Below are 14,198 nucleotides of genomic sequence, written 5' to 3'. Positions count from 1 at the left end.
AGAGGGAGAATAGAGGGAGAATACTAGAGGGAGAATAGAGGGAGAATACTAGAGGGAGAATACTAGAGGGAGAATAGAGGGAGAATAGAGGGAGAATACTAGAGGGAGAATACTAGAGGGAGAATAGAGGGAGAATACTAGAGGGAGAATACTAGAGGGAGAATAGAGGGAGAATACTAGAGGGGGAATACTAGAGGGAGAATACTAGAGGGAGAATAATAGAGGGAGAATACTAGAGGGAGAATAGAGGGAGAATACTAGAGGGAGAATACTAGAGGGAGAATACTAGAGGGAGAATAGAGGGAGAATACTAGAGGGAGAATAGAGGGAGAATAATAGAGGGAGAATACTAGAGGGAGAATAGAGGGAGAATACTAGAGGGAGAAAAGAGGGAGAATAGAGGGAGAATAGAGGGAGAATAATAGAGGGAGAATACTAGAGGGAGAATAGAGGGAGAATACTAGAGGGAGAATAGAGGGAGAATACTAGAGGGAGAATACTAGAGGGAGAATAGAGGGAGAATACTAGAGGGAGAATAGAGGGAGAATACTAGAGGGAGAATACTAGAGGGAGAATAGAGGGAGAATACTAGAGGGAGAATAGAGGGAGAATACTAGAGGGAGAATACTAGAGGGAGAATAGAGGGAGAATACTAGAGGGAAAATAGAGGGAGAATACTAGAGGGAGAATACTAGAGGGAGAATACTAGAGGGAGAATACTAGAGGGAGAATAGAGGGAGAATACTAGAGGGAGAATACTAGAGGGAGAATAGAGGGAGAATACTAGAGGGAGAATACCAGAGGGAGAATAGAGGGAGAATACTAGAGGGAGAATAGAGGGAGAATACTAGAGGGAGAATACTAGAGGGAGAATAGAGGGAGAATACTAGAGGGAGAATACTAGAGGGAGAATAGAGGGAGAATACTAGAGGGAGAATAGAGGGAGAATACTAGAGGGAGAATAGAGGGAGAATACTAGAGGGAGAATACTAGAGGGAGAATAGAGGGCGAATACTAGAGGGAGAATAGAGGGAGAATATTGAGTGACAAATAATTAGGGTTCCTTGTCAATGCTGTTTTCACTTTTTCCCTCCATCTCACTCTCTCCTTCCTTCACATTCTCTCCCTCTCTCTCCCTCTCTTCCTCTATCCCCGTCTCTCCCTCCCTCTAGCAGTAACACCCTTGTCCCAATTAGCACCATATCCTGCTCCTTCACTCAGTGCTAACGCACCACCATCTTCTGTACCCTCGGCTTTCCATCAGCCTCTGAGGCCATCAGTCACTCAACCGCCGCTGTGCAACACTGCCAGGAGTGGGTGTAGTGCTAAGTTGTACCTTCCTCCTGCCTACATCTCACCCGGTGCTCAGTGCTAACACGTTACAGTTCAGTGGTGATGTGTTGAATGTGTTGATAGCACTGGTGCATTGGTACGTGACATGCTGAAGGTTCCTATCATTTCATACCAGGTACAATAGTAACTAAAAAAACAAACTCAAATGGTAAGAGAGTGTCCATTGTTGCCACATCAGCATGAATCCGGGCATTAGTTAAAATAAAGTGTAGCCTAAGTATCAGATACACAATAAATGAAACGTTTAAACCCTCAACACTCGCTTGACCCCAAACAGATTTACAGTATCCATCAACCTCTCTTTATCCATCTATATTCCCTCTCCTCCATCTCCTGTCTTCATCAGTGAGTGGTCTGGTTCTCTCTGTGTCAGGGAGCTGCTATGGTGGGCCAACGCACTCAAGTACCCCCGGCATTGAGGATCCACATTGATTTATTCATTCCACAGCTATTTCTTTATCAGGCTGAGCAGCTCTGTGTCCCTCCCTCCCTCCCTCCCCTCTCTCTCTCTCTCTCTCTCTCTCTCTCTCTCTCTCTCTCTCTCTCTCTCTCTCTCTCTCTCTCTCTCTCTCTCTCTCTCTCTCTCTCTCTCTCTCTCTCTCTCTCCCTCTCTCTCTCTCTCTCTCTCTCCCTCTTTCTCTCTCTCTCTCTCTCTCTCTCTCTCTCTCTCTCTCTCTCTCTCTCTCTCTCTCTCTCTCTCTCTCTCTCTCTCTCTCTCTCTCTCCTCTCTCTCTCTCTCTCTCCCTCTCTCTCTCTCTCTCTCCCTCACTCCCTCCCTCACTGCCTCCTTATCTCTCTCTCCCTCCCTCCCTCACTCCCTCCTTATCTCTCTCTCTCTCCCTCCGTCCCTCACTCCCTCCCTCACTCCCTCCTTATCGCTCTCTCTCTCTCTCTCTCTCTCTCTCTCTCTCTCTCTCTCTCTCTCCCTCCCTCCATATCTCTGTCTCTTCCTCTTCCCCCTCCCTCCCTCCCTCCCTTCCCCTCCCTCCCTCCCTCCATCCCTCCATCCCTCCATCCATCTATCTCTCTACTGTATCTCTATCCATCTTGCTCTCCATCCCTTTCTCTTACTCTCTCTCTCTCTCTCGCTCCCTCTCTTTCTCTCTGTCTGTCTATCTCTCTCCTCATCTCTCTCTCTCTCTCTCTCTCTCTCTCTCTCTCTCTCTCTCTCTCTCTCTCTCTCTCTCTGTCTGTATGTCTGTCTGTCTCTCTCTGCCTCTCTCCATCTCCCAAGGCTATGAAATATGCATGGAGAACTGGAGTGAAAATGGGAAGATGATGCAGCTAGCCTCGATTAACTATTTACAGCACAAAGACCATCTGGCCAGAGAGGATGAAGGAATGAGAGAAATAAAGAAATAGGGAGGGAGATAGAGAAGGAATGAGAAAGTTGGATAGCATGATGGTAGAGACCAGCAGATAGTGGGAGAAACAAGGGGAGGAGGTGGGACAGAGAGAGATAAAGAGTGAGAGACAGAGAGAGATAAATAGAGAGTGGAAGAGAGAGAAATAACTATTTTCATAATGTGGGATGGATACAAGTGCATGCCTCTCTAATGTAGCTTTGAAGTATGAAGATCAGACAGAGAGAAGGATGGGTCGTGACTCAAGAGCAAGGCCTTACTATCATATTGATTATGACATACCCAGGATCAGAGGAAAGAATAGACTGCAAGGAAGTAGAGAAACAAAAGGAGTGGAAGACAACGGTGGAGAGAGGATGAGAGGAGGAGAAACGAGTTTGACAAATGCCTGAAGTGAGCCTGAGGGGGGTAAGTGGATGGGGGTAGGAAGGATGGGGGCATGGGGCATGGGGGTAGGGAGTAGGGAGAAGGGAGTAGGGGGATGGGGATAGGGGGTAGGGAGATGGGGGATAGGGGGTAGGGAGATGGGGGTAGGGGAAAGGGGAAGGGGTAGGGGGATGGGGGATAGGGGGTAGGGAGATGGGGGTAGGGGGAAGTGGTAGGGGGAAGGGGGATTGGGGTAAGGGGGATGGGTCGTTGAGTGCTCTCTCTCTGAACTGACAGCTACTCATCAGTTCAAAAGAAGTGTGAAGGACACAGGAATTATAAATCCCAGCTGTTCTTTCTCACTAACAGCACATGTGTAAAGTGTGTGTGTGTGTGTGTGTGTGTGTGTGTGTGTGTGTGTGTGTGTGTGTGTGTGTGTGTGTGTGTGTGTGTGTGTGTGTGTGTGTGTGTGTGTGTGTGTGTGTGTGTGTGTGTGTGTGTGTGTGTGTGTGACATGGGTATGTGAATATGTATAAATGAAATTGTGCAGTTCAGAGAGCGAGAGAGAGAGAGAGAGAGAGAGAGAGAGAGAGAGAGAGAGAGAGAGAGAGAGAGAGAGAGAGAGAGAGAGAGGGGAGAGAGAGAGAGAAAGAGAGAAAGAGAGAGATAGTGAGTGAGAGAGAGAGAGAGAGAGAGAGAGAGAGAGAGAGAGAGAGAGAGAGAGAGAGAGAGAGAGAGAGAGAGAGACAGAGAGACAGAGAGAGAGAGAGAGCATCTGTGTATCCTTGCCTGTCACAACTCTTGTGTTCCAGGCTTTACATCCCAGAGAGTATTGCATGTGGTTTACTCTCACTCTGTCAACACACACTCATTTTGACATCCCGTCTTAGTAGCGCAGCAACCAATCCCCCGTCCCCAACAGCATCATCCACACCCAGCTCCTTACTCAATCCAACCAGCCACAGCCATTAGAATATTGCTTCCTTCATTATTTTCATTTCACCTTGATTTATACAGGTTTTCCCCCCGTTCAGATTAAAATCTCTTCCAAGAGAGAGAAAACACCATTGTAAATACAACCCATATTTATGCTTATTTATTTTATCTTGTGTCCTTTAACTATTTGTACATTGTATATATATATATATATATATAATATGACATTTGTAATGTCTTTACTGTTTTGAAACTTCTGTATGTGTAATGTTTACTGTTAATTTTTGTTGTTTTTCACTTTATATATTCACTTTGTATGTTGTCTACCTCACTTGCTTTGGCAATGTTAACACATGTTTCCCATGCCAATAAAGCCCTTGAATTGAATTGAAAACATCCAGGAGATGCATCATGGTGTCGTGTGCTTTTGGATGACTGACGTATCGTTTGACTTCCTGTCTGTTCATACAGTAAGGCTACGGGGTAACCAGCTGGTGTAGGGGTACAGTACTGTAGAGTGACTCAGGCTGCTGCTATTTCCTGTCTCTCTTTCGGGAAGAGTCTGGGCAGATGAAGACAAAATGTTAACAGGCCTCGGCCATATGATGGTTGATAGTGATGGTAGCGCTGAGACTCTGACATGCTAATTCATCATTGGAAATGAGTGGGGACAGGGAGACCACAGCTGAAGTCGGATTTCTGGATAGGGAAATGGAACCCGAACCCTGCAGCTGTTATAGACACAGAGTCTGTCCCAAATGGCTCCCTGTTCACTACATAGTTCACTACTTTAGACCAGAGCCCTAGAGAACCCTGTTCCCTACATAGTTCACTACTTTAGACCAGAGCCCTATAGAACCCTGTTCCCTACATAGTTCACTACTTTAGACCAGGGCCCTAGAGAACCCTATTCCCTACATAGTTCACTACTTTAGACCAGAGCCCTATAGAACCCTATTCCCTACATAGTTCACTACTTTAGACCAGAGCCCTATAGAACCCTGTTCCCTACATAGTTCACTACTTTAGACCAGAGCCCTACAGAACCCTATTCCCTACATAGTTCACTACTTTAGACCAGAGCCCTATAGAACCCTGTTCCCTACATAGTTCACTACTTTAGACCAGAGCGCTATAGAACCCTATTCCCTACATAGTTCACTACTTTAGACCAGAGCCCTATAGAACCCTATTCCCTACATAGTTCACTACTTTAGACCAGAGCCCTATAGAACCCTGTTCCCTACATAGTTCACTACTTTAGACCAGAGCGCTATAGAACCCTACATAGTTCACTACTTTAGACCAGAGCCCTATAGCACCCTGTTCCCTACATAGTTCACTACTTTAGACCAGAGCCCTATAGAACCCTATTCCCTACATAGTTCACTACTTTAGACCAGAGCCCTATAGAACCCTATTCCCTACATAGTTCACTACTTTAGACCAGAGCCCTATAGAACCCTGTTCCCTACATAGTTCACTACTTTAGACCAGAGCCCTAGAGAACCCTGTTCCCTACATAGTTCACTACTTTAGACCAGAGCCCTAGAGAACCCTATTCCCTACATAGTTCACTACTTTAGACCAGGGTCCTAGAGAACCCTATTCCCTACATAGTTCACTACTTTAGACCAGAGCCCTATAGAACCCTGCATAGATCACTACTTTAGTCCAGAGCCCTAGAGAACCCTATTCCCTACATAGTTCACTACTTTAGACCAGAGCCCTATAGAACCCTGTCCCCTACATAGTTCACTACTTTAGACCAGAGCCCTATAGAACCCTGCATAGTTCACTACTTTAGACCAGAGCCCTAGAGAACCCTATTCCCTACATAATTCACTACTTTAGACCAGAGCCCTATAGAACCCCATTCCCTAAATAGTTCACTACTTTAGACCAGAGCCCTATAGAACCCTATTCCCTACATAGTTCACTACTTTAGACCAGAGCCCTATAGCACCCTATTCCCTACATAGTTCACTACTTTAGACCAGAGCCCTATAGAACCCTGTTCCCTACATAGTTCACTACTTTAGACCAGAGCCCTATAGAACCCTATTCCCTACATAGTTCACTACTTTAGACCAGAGCCCGATAGAACCCTATTCCCTACATAGTTCACTACTTTAGACCAGAGCGCTCTAGAACCCTGTTCCCTACATAGTTCACTACTTTAGACCAGAGCTTTATAGAACCCTACATAGTTCACTACTTTAGACCAGAGCCCTATAGAACCCTATTCCCTACATAGTTCACTACTTTAGACCAGAGCCCTACAGAACCCTATTCCCTACATAGTTCACTACTTTAGACCAGAGCCCTATAGAACCCTGTTCCCTACATAGTTCACTACTTTAGACCAGAGCCCTATAGAACCCTATTCCCTACATAGTTCACTACTTTAGACCAGAGCCCGATAGAACCCTATTCCCTACATAGTTCACTACTTTAGACCAGAGCGCTCTAGAACCCTGTTCCCTACATAGTTCACTACTTTAGACCAGAGCCTTATAGAACCCTACATAGTTCACTACTTTAGACCAGAGCCCTATAGAACCCTATTCCCTACATAGTTCACTACTTTAGACCAGAGCCCTAGAGAACACTGTTCCCTACATAGTTCAATACTTTAGACCAGGGCCCTATAGAACCCTGTTCCCTACATAGTTCACTACTTTAGACCAGAGCCCTATAGAACCCTATTCCCTACATAGTTCACTACTGTAGACCAGAGCCTTATAGAACCCTACATAGTTCACTACTTTAGACCAGAGCCCTATAGAACCCTATTCCCTACATAGTTCACTACTTTAGACCAGGGCCCTATAGAACCCTATTCCCTACATAGTTCACTACTTTAGACCAGAGCCCTATAGAACCCTGTTCCCTACATAGTTCACTACTTTAGACCAGAGCCCTATAGAACCCTATTCCCTACATAGTTCACTACTGTAGACCAGAGCCTTATAGAACCCTACATAGTTCACTACTTTAGACCAGAGCCCTATAGAACCCTATTCCCTACATAGTTCACTACTTTAGACCAGAGCCCTAGAGAACCCTATTCCCTACATAGTTCACTACTTTAGACCAGAGCCCTATAGAACCCTGTTCCCTACATAGTTCACTACTTTAGACCAGGGCCCTAGAGAACCCTATTCCCTACATAGTTCACTACTTTAGACCAGAGCCCTATAGAACCCTATTCCCTACATAGTTCACTACTTTAGACCAGAGCCCTATAGAACCCTGTTCCCTACATAGTTCACTACTTTAGACCAGAGCCCTACAGAACCCTATTCCCTACATAGTTCACTACTTTAGACCAGGGTCCTAGAGAACCCTATTCCCTACATAGTTCACTACTTTAGACCAGAGCCCTATAGAACCCTGCATAGATCACTACTTTAGTCCAGAGCCCTAGAGAACCCTATTCCCTACATAGTTCACTACTTTAGACCAGAGCCCTATAGAACCCTGTCCCCTACATAGTTCACTACTTTAGACCAGAGCCCTATAGAACCCTGCATAGTTCACTACTTTAGACCAGAGCCCTATAGAACCCTATTCCCTACATAGTTCACTACTTTAGACCAGAGCCCTATAGAACCCTGTTCCCTACATAGTTCACTACTTTAGACCAGAGCCCTATAGAACCCTGTTCCCTACATAGTTCACTACTTTAGACCAGAGCGGTGAGTTAAATAAGGAATGGGGAGCCATTTTGGACTCATATGTCCAACCAGCTGCAGGAGAGTATAGATTGTAAAGAGAGATCTCTTGATAAAAATAAGTATTCTTGCCTTATCAGCCTGAGAAGACTTTCCGAGGAGTAAGAATCTGTGGCAGAAACTAAAAGCACAGCAGGGGTTTTTGGGGGGAAACTGAGGGGAAGGAGGTGGGAAAACAGCTCCCCAAAAAATGTGAGTGAAGTGCTCTCGAGGTTCACGGTGAGGTGAATGCTCCCAGCTTACACACAACAGGGATTGTGTGAACACACATTCTGCACACGCTGTAGGCACAACCACACGCAAAGCCTTGTCCAAATGCACACAGACACGTGCACACACATGGTGAGGGTGTGTGGTGTTTGTCCTCTGACAGACAGACAGACAGACAGACAGACAGACAGACAGACAGACAGACAGACAGACAGACAGACAGACAGACAGACAGACACATTGGAAAGAACTAACCAAAAAACAGACCAATCTAGAATGCTCTTTGGCCCTTAACAGAGGGCCAGAATACCTGACCACTGTGACCCAAAATTAAGGAAATCTTTGACTATGTACAGACTCAGTGAGCATAGCCTTGCTATTGAGAGAAGACAGGCTATGTGCTCACTGCCCACAAAATGAGGTGGAAACTGAGCTGCACTTCCTAACCGCCTGCCCAATGTATGACCATATTAAAGACACATATTTCCCTCAGATTACACAGATCCACAAAGAACTCCAAAAATAATTATATTTTGATAAACTCCCGTATCTACTGGGTGAAATGCCACAGTGTGCCATCACAGCAGCAAGATGTGTGACCTGTTGTCACAAGAAAAGGTCAACCAGTATTGATGTTTATTTATTTTCCCTTTTGTACTTTAATTATTTGCAAGTCGTTACAAGACTATGTATAGCCATAATATGCCAGTTGAAGTGTTAATATTCATTTTAAACTTTTGTGAGTGTAATGTTTACTGTTCATGTTTGTATTGTTTATTTTCACTTCTACTTGCCTTGCTTTGGCAATGTAAACATATGTTTCCCTAGCCAATAAAGCCCCTTGAATTGAATTGAGAGAGAGCGATTAGCCCCAAGGTCCCCTGAGGCAAAACAGTAGGGGACACAGGTCAGACATTTATCACATACGTTTCTCCTCAAGCACACTTCTTCTCTCCCTCTCTTCCCCTCTTCCTCTCTCCCTACCCTCCTCTCTTCCTCTCTCCCTACCCTCCCTCTCTTCCCCTCTTCCTCTCTCCCTACCCTCCCCTCTTCCTCTCTCCCTACCCTCCCTCTCTTCCCCTCTTCCTCTCTCCCTACCCTCCCCTCTTCCTCTCTCCCTACCCTCCCCTCTTCCTCTCTCCCTACCCTCCCTCTCTTCCCCTCTTCCTCTCTCCCTACCATCCCTCTCTTCCCCTCTTCCTCTCTCCCTACCCTCCCCACTTCCTCTCTCCCTACCATCCCTCTCTTCCCCTCTTCCTCTCTCCCTACCATCCCTCTCTTCCCCTCTTCCTCTCTCCCTACCCTCCCCTCTTCCTCTCTCCCTACCCTCCCTCTCTTCCCCTCTTCCTCTCTCCCTACCCTCCCCTCTTCCTCTCTCCCTACCATCCCTCTCTTCCCCTCTTCCTCTCTCCCTACCCTCCCCTCTTCCTCTCTCCCTACCATCCCTCTCTTCCCCTCTTCCTCTCTCCCTACCCTCCCCACTTCCTCTCTCCCTACCCTCCCCTCTTCCCCTCTTCCTCTCTCCCTACCCTCCCCTCTTCCTCTCTCCCTACCCTCCCTCTCTTCCCCTCTTGCTCTCTCCCTACCATCCCTATCTTCCCCTCTTCCTCTCTCCCTACCCTCCCTCTCTTCCCCTCTTCCTCTCTCCCTACCCTCCCCTCTTCCCCTCTTCCTCTCTCCCTACCCTCCCCTCTTCCTCTCTCCCTACCCTCCCCTCTTCCCCTCTTCCTCTCTCCCTACCCTCCCCTCTTCCTCTCTCCCTACCCTGTGTGAGTGACAGAGAGGTGTGTGAGTGAGAGAGAGGTGTGTGAGTGACAGAGAGGTGTGTGAGTGAGAGAGAGAGGTGTGTGAGTGAGAGAGCCTGTGAGTGAGAGAGAGGTGTGTGAGTGAGAGAGAGGTGTGTGAGTGACAGAGAGGTGTGTGAGTGACAGAGAGGTGTGTGAGTGAGAGAGAGGTGTGTGAGTGATAGAGAGTTGTGTGAGTGAGAGAGAGCCTGTGAGTGAGAGAGAGGTGTGTGAATGAGAGAGAGGTGTGTGAGTGACAGAGAGGTGTGTGTGTGAGTGAGAGAGAGGTGTGTGAGTGAGAGAGAGCCTGTGAGTGAGAGAGAGGTGTGTGAGTGAGAGAGAGATGTGTGAGTGACAGAGAGCTGTGTGAGTGAGAGAGGTGTTTGAGTGAGAGAGAGGTGTATGAGTGACAGAGAGATGTGTGAGTGAGAGAGAGCCTGTGAGTGAGAGAGAGCCTGTGAGTGAGAGAGAGGTGTGTGAGTGACAGAGAGTTGTGTGAGTGACAGAGAGATATGTGAGTGAGAGAGGTGTGAGTGACAGAGAGGTGTGTGAGTGAGAGAGAGGTGTGTGAGTGACAGAGAGGTGTGTGAGTGAGAGAGAGGTGTGTGAGTGACAGAGAGGTGTGTGAGTGAGAGAGAGGTGTGAGTGACAGAGAGGTGTGTGAGTGAGAGAGAGTTGTGTGAGTGACAGAGAGGTGTGTGAGTGAGAGAGAGATTTGTGAGTGAGAGAGAGCCTGTGAGTGAGAGAGAGCCTGTGAGTGAGAGAGAGGTGTGTGAGTGAGAGAGAGATGTGTGAATGACAGAGAGGTATGTGAGTGAGAGAGAGGTGTGTGAGTGACAGAGAGGTGTGAGTGAGAGAGAGGTGTGTGAGTGACAGAGAGGTGTGTGAGTGAGAGAGAGGTGTGTGAGTGAGAGAGAGGTGTGTGAGAGAGAGCCTGTGAGTGAGAGAGAGGTGTGTGAGTGAGAGAGAGATGTGTGAGTGACAGAGAGCTGTGTGAGTGAGAGAGGTGTTTGAGTGAGAGAGAGGTGTATGAGTGACAGAGAGATGTGTGAGTGAGAGAGAGCCTGTGAGTGAGAGAGAGCCTGTGAGTGAGAGAGAGGTGTGTGAGTGACAGAGAGTTGTGTGAGTGACAGAGAGATATGTGAGTGAGAGAGAGGTGTGTGAGTGACAGAGAGGTGTGTGAGTGAGAGAGAGGTGTGTGAGTGACAGAGAGGTGTGTGAGTGAGAGAGAGGTGTGTGAGTGACAGAGAGGTGTGTGAGTGAGAGAGAGGTGTGTGAGTGACAGAGAGGTGTGTGAGTGAGAGAGAGTTGTGTGAGTGACAGAGAGGTGTGTGAGTGAGAGAGAGATTTGTGAGTGAGAGAGAGCCTGTGAGTGAGAGAGAGCCTGTGAGTGAGAGAGAGGTGTGTGAGTGAGAGAGAGATGTGTGAATGACAGAGAGGTATGTGAGTGAGAGAGAGGTGTGTGAGTGACAGAGAGGTGTGTGAGTGAGAGAGAGGTGTGTGAGTGACAGAGAGGTGTGTGAGTGAGAGAGAGGTGTGTGAGTGACAGAGAGGTGTGTGAGTGAGAGAGAGGTGTGTGAGTGACAGAGAGGTGTGTGAGTGAGAGAGAGCCTGTGAGTGAGAGAGAGCCTGTGAGTGAGAGAGAGGTGTGTGAGTGAGAGAGAGGTGTGTGAGTGACAGAGAGATGTGTGAGTGAGAGAGGTGTGTGAGTGACAGAGAGGTGTGTGAGTGAGAGAGAGGTGTGTGAGTGAGAGAGAGGTGTGTGAGTGACAGAGAGGTGTGTGAGTGAGAGAGAGATTTGTGAGTGAGAGAGAGCCTGTGAGTGAGAGAGAGCCTGTGAGTGAGAGAGAGGTGTGTGAGTGAGAGAGAGGTGTGTGAGAAACAGAGAGGTGTGTGAGTGAGAGAGAGATTTGTGAGTGAGAGAGAGCCTGTGAGTGAGAGAGAGCCTGTGAGTGACAGAGAGGTGTGTGAGTGAGAGAGAGATTTGTGAGTGAGAGAGAGCCTGTGAGTGAGAGAGAGGTGTGTGAGTGAGAGAGAGGTGTGTGAGTGAGAGAGAGGTGTGTGAGTGACAGAGAGGTGTGTGAGTGAGAGACAGATTTGTGAGTGAGAGAGAGGTGTGTGAGTGACAGAGAGGTGTGTGAGTGTGAGGGAAATAGCAGGCCTGTTGTCCACATTACAATCTCAGTATAGCTGTAATTGACAGGTTATAACGCTCCCCTTGCTGGGTCTCTGGTCTCGTATGGAGCTATTGTTAGATGTTCCTTACAAGGAAACCCATTATTTTATTCAAACGCAAACTGTGTCTTTTCGATATAAACCTTTTTTTTTTATATAAACATCCTCGGTTGCCTCAATTTCATAGCAACCATGCCGTTTTGCATCACAAAGAGAGCCGTTCTCGTGAGAAAAGGGAATGTTTAGGTCTCTTCCTCGAGCTCCAGCTGAGGATCCTGGGACAGCCATAACAGATTCAAAGCCCCGGTTATTGGAGCCAGAGACGCAGCATTAAACTCCCATGGCTGACGCCAGAGCTAGGGAGGTAGCCCAAACTCCACAGAACACAAAGAAGAAAGAACACTGGGAGAGGCAAGGGAGAAACTGAGGTCTTAAAATATATATATATATATATATATCAATCCCATCAGCCACTTTGAAGCAGTTGGTTTAGCCTTAACTTTTTCAACTCTGTCGTATCTGAACATGACCATAACCAGACAGGTTTTACACAGAGAGTTGTGTCAGCAGGGGCAAAAGCACATACACTATTCTAAAGCGTATAATTGACCAGCACTTTAAATGATCAATATTTAGTCGTCCCCGGCTGTGCCTAAGCGAGATCTGTATCAGATCAGTCACCTTTGATATTCTCTTAGAATGAAATAAAAATGAAGATGATGATATTCTGTGAGAGATCTTTGAGAATTTAGTCATGTGAAAGATAGCAGCTTGGATCCCTCTCACTCCGTCTCTCCGGAGCCCAGTTCACATAGGATTGTCTCACACCACAAACCCATTATCCGCTCTGGCTTAATCCTGATTGGAAAAATATGGGACCCCCCCCTTCAAGCATCCGGGGAAGACTGGGGTCAGGATTGCTGGGATCACCACTGTTGATGTTACTTTAGCTTTCAGCTGAGTCATTGGAAGGTACAGAGACAGTTTGGGGACCACATGCCTGGGTTCCTCACAGAGCTTTTTAATCTTAACCAGAACCTCTCTCAAATTTAAGAGAATTGACAAGCAAAACTGAGAAAGTAAAAGAGGGGTAAACAGACAGACAGAAGTACAGGCGGATCTGTCTCATTTCACCTTGCAGTGGTTGATGTAGCCCACACTAAGAAATCATCACCGACTTTCAAGCCAGTCCAAAGGACTCCAAAGGCAAGCCACGTCGGATGACAGGCGTCTGAAACCCACTGACCCAGAAGCCTCACAGAAGTTCCTCTCTCCCGTCTTCTCAGCTCACGCTCCTCCAGAGCGGTGCCTCACATCGCCTGGCGTCTTCATCTACACCACCTGACAGTGAGGTGCCGAGTCCATTAATCTCCCCCATCTTCCCCACCGTTTGATCCCATGCTTGAGGACATCAAAGTGTAGGCTCAAGGACAGTGGAGGTGGCGGTGCAACTGCACAGCCATTCTGGAGCTGACAGGAATCCGACGCCCACACACACAATAACAGCACGGCGGCCATTTTGGCTCCTGAAAAAAACATGCTAATTCTCTTCACCGTTCACAGACAATAATGAAGGGAGGCTAGCAATATGCCAGATTTGTGATTTAAATTACAGTTTGTTTAGATTCTTTCAACTTCTTCTTTTTTTCTCCGACCAGACTGGTTCGTCATGGTGAACCTTAAAAAATTATTCATGAATTACAACAATCAAAACATCAACAGGAGCAGGGTGGAAATACTATGTGCATTATTCATATGACTGCTAGAGGGAGACAAGCAGTCACAGCTAATGAGCGGCCAGCGTTTTGAAGTGCAGAGGACCCACGGTGAGGTAGAGGGGAGTAATGAAGTACTATTGTGAGACCACAGGAGGGGAGGACAGCTGGTAATAAGGTCCGGAACGAAGCAAATGGAATGGCATCAAACACAGAGGGAACCATGTATTTGGTGCCATTCCATCCCAGCCATTCCATCCCAGCCATTACCACCAGCCCGTCCTCCCCTATTGAGGTGCCATCAACCTCCTGTGCATGAGACACACTTACTGTTTGATGGTTTTCTATTTCTATCATTAGAACCAGGACCCTGCCACTTGAGGACTTATGTTTTAGAATAACAAAATGTGTGTGTTAGAGTGATTGGTTCTGAGTCTCTGAAACGGAGAACAGTGTCACTGCTGACTGGCCAGTTCTACTACGTAGAAGCTGCTCTGGTCTGCCCATCAGGCCGAGTCGTGACCCTGTCTCCCTGGCACCAGACGGTGCCCACTGTCC

The 14,198-nt window shown here is 47.2% G+C and overlaps 1 protein-coding gene across 3 annotated transcripts in view; it reads right to left on the bottom strand.

The window, feature by feature from the left end:
• LOC118376550 (VPS10 domain-containing receptor SorCS2-like) overlaps positions 1–14,198 on the bottom strand; it is a 507,846-nt gene that overhangs the window by 290,258 nt on the left and 203,390 nt on the right. The gene's annotated exons all lie outside the window — the stretch shown is intronic.

The sequence above is a fragment of the Oncorhynchus keta genome, chromosome 13 (assembly GCF_023373465.1).
Source record: "Oncorhynchus keta strain PuntledgeMale-10-30-2019 chromosome 13, Oket_V2, whole genome shotgun sequence".
NCBI classification, from domain to species: Eukaryota; Metazoa; Chordata; class Actinopteri; order Salmoniformes; family Salmonidae; genus Oncorhynchus; species Oncorhynchus keta.
Note: the sequence above shows the minus strand (reverse complement) of the source record. Positions and strands in the feature narration are given on the sequence as shown.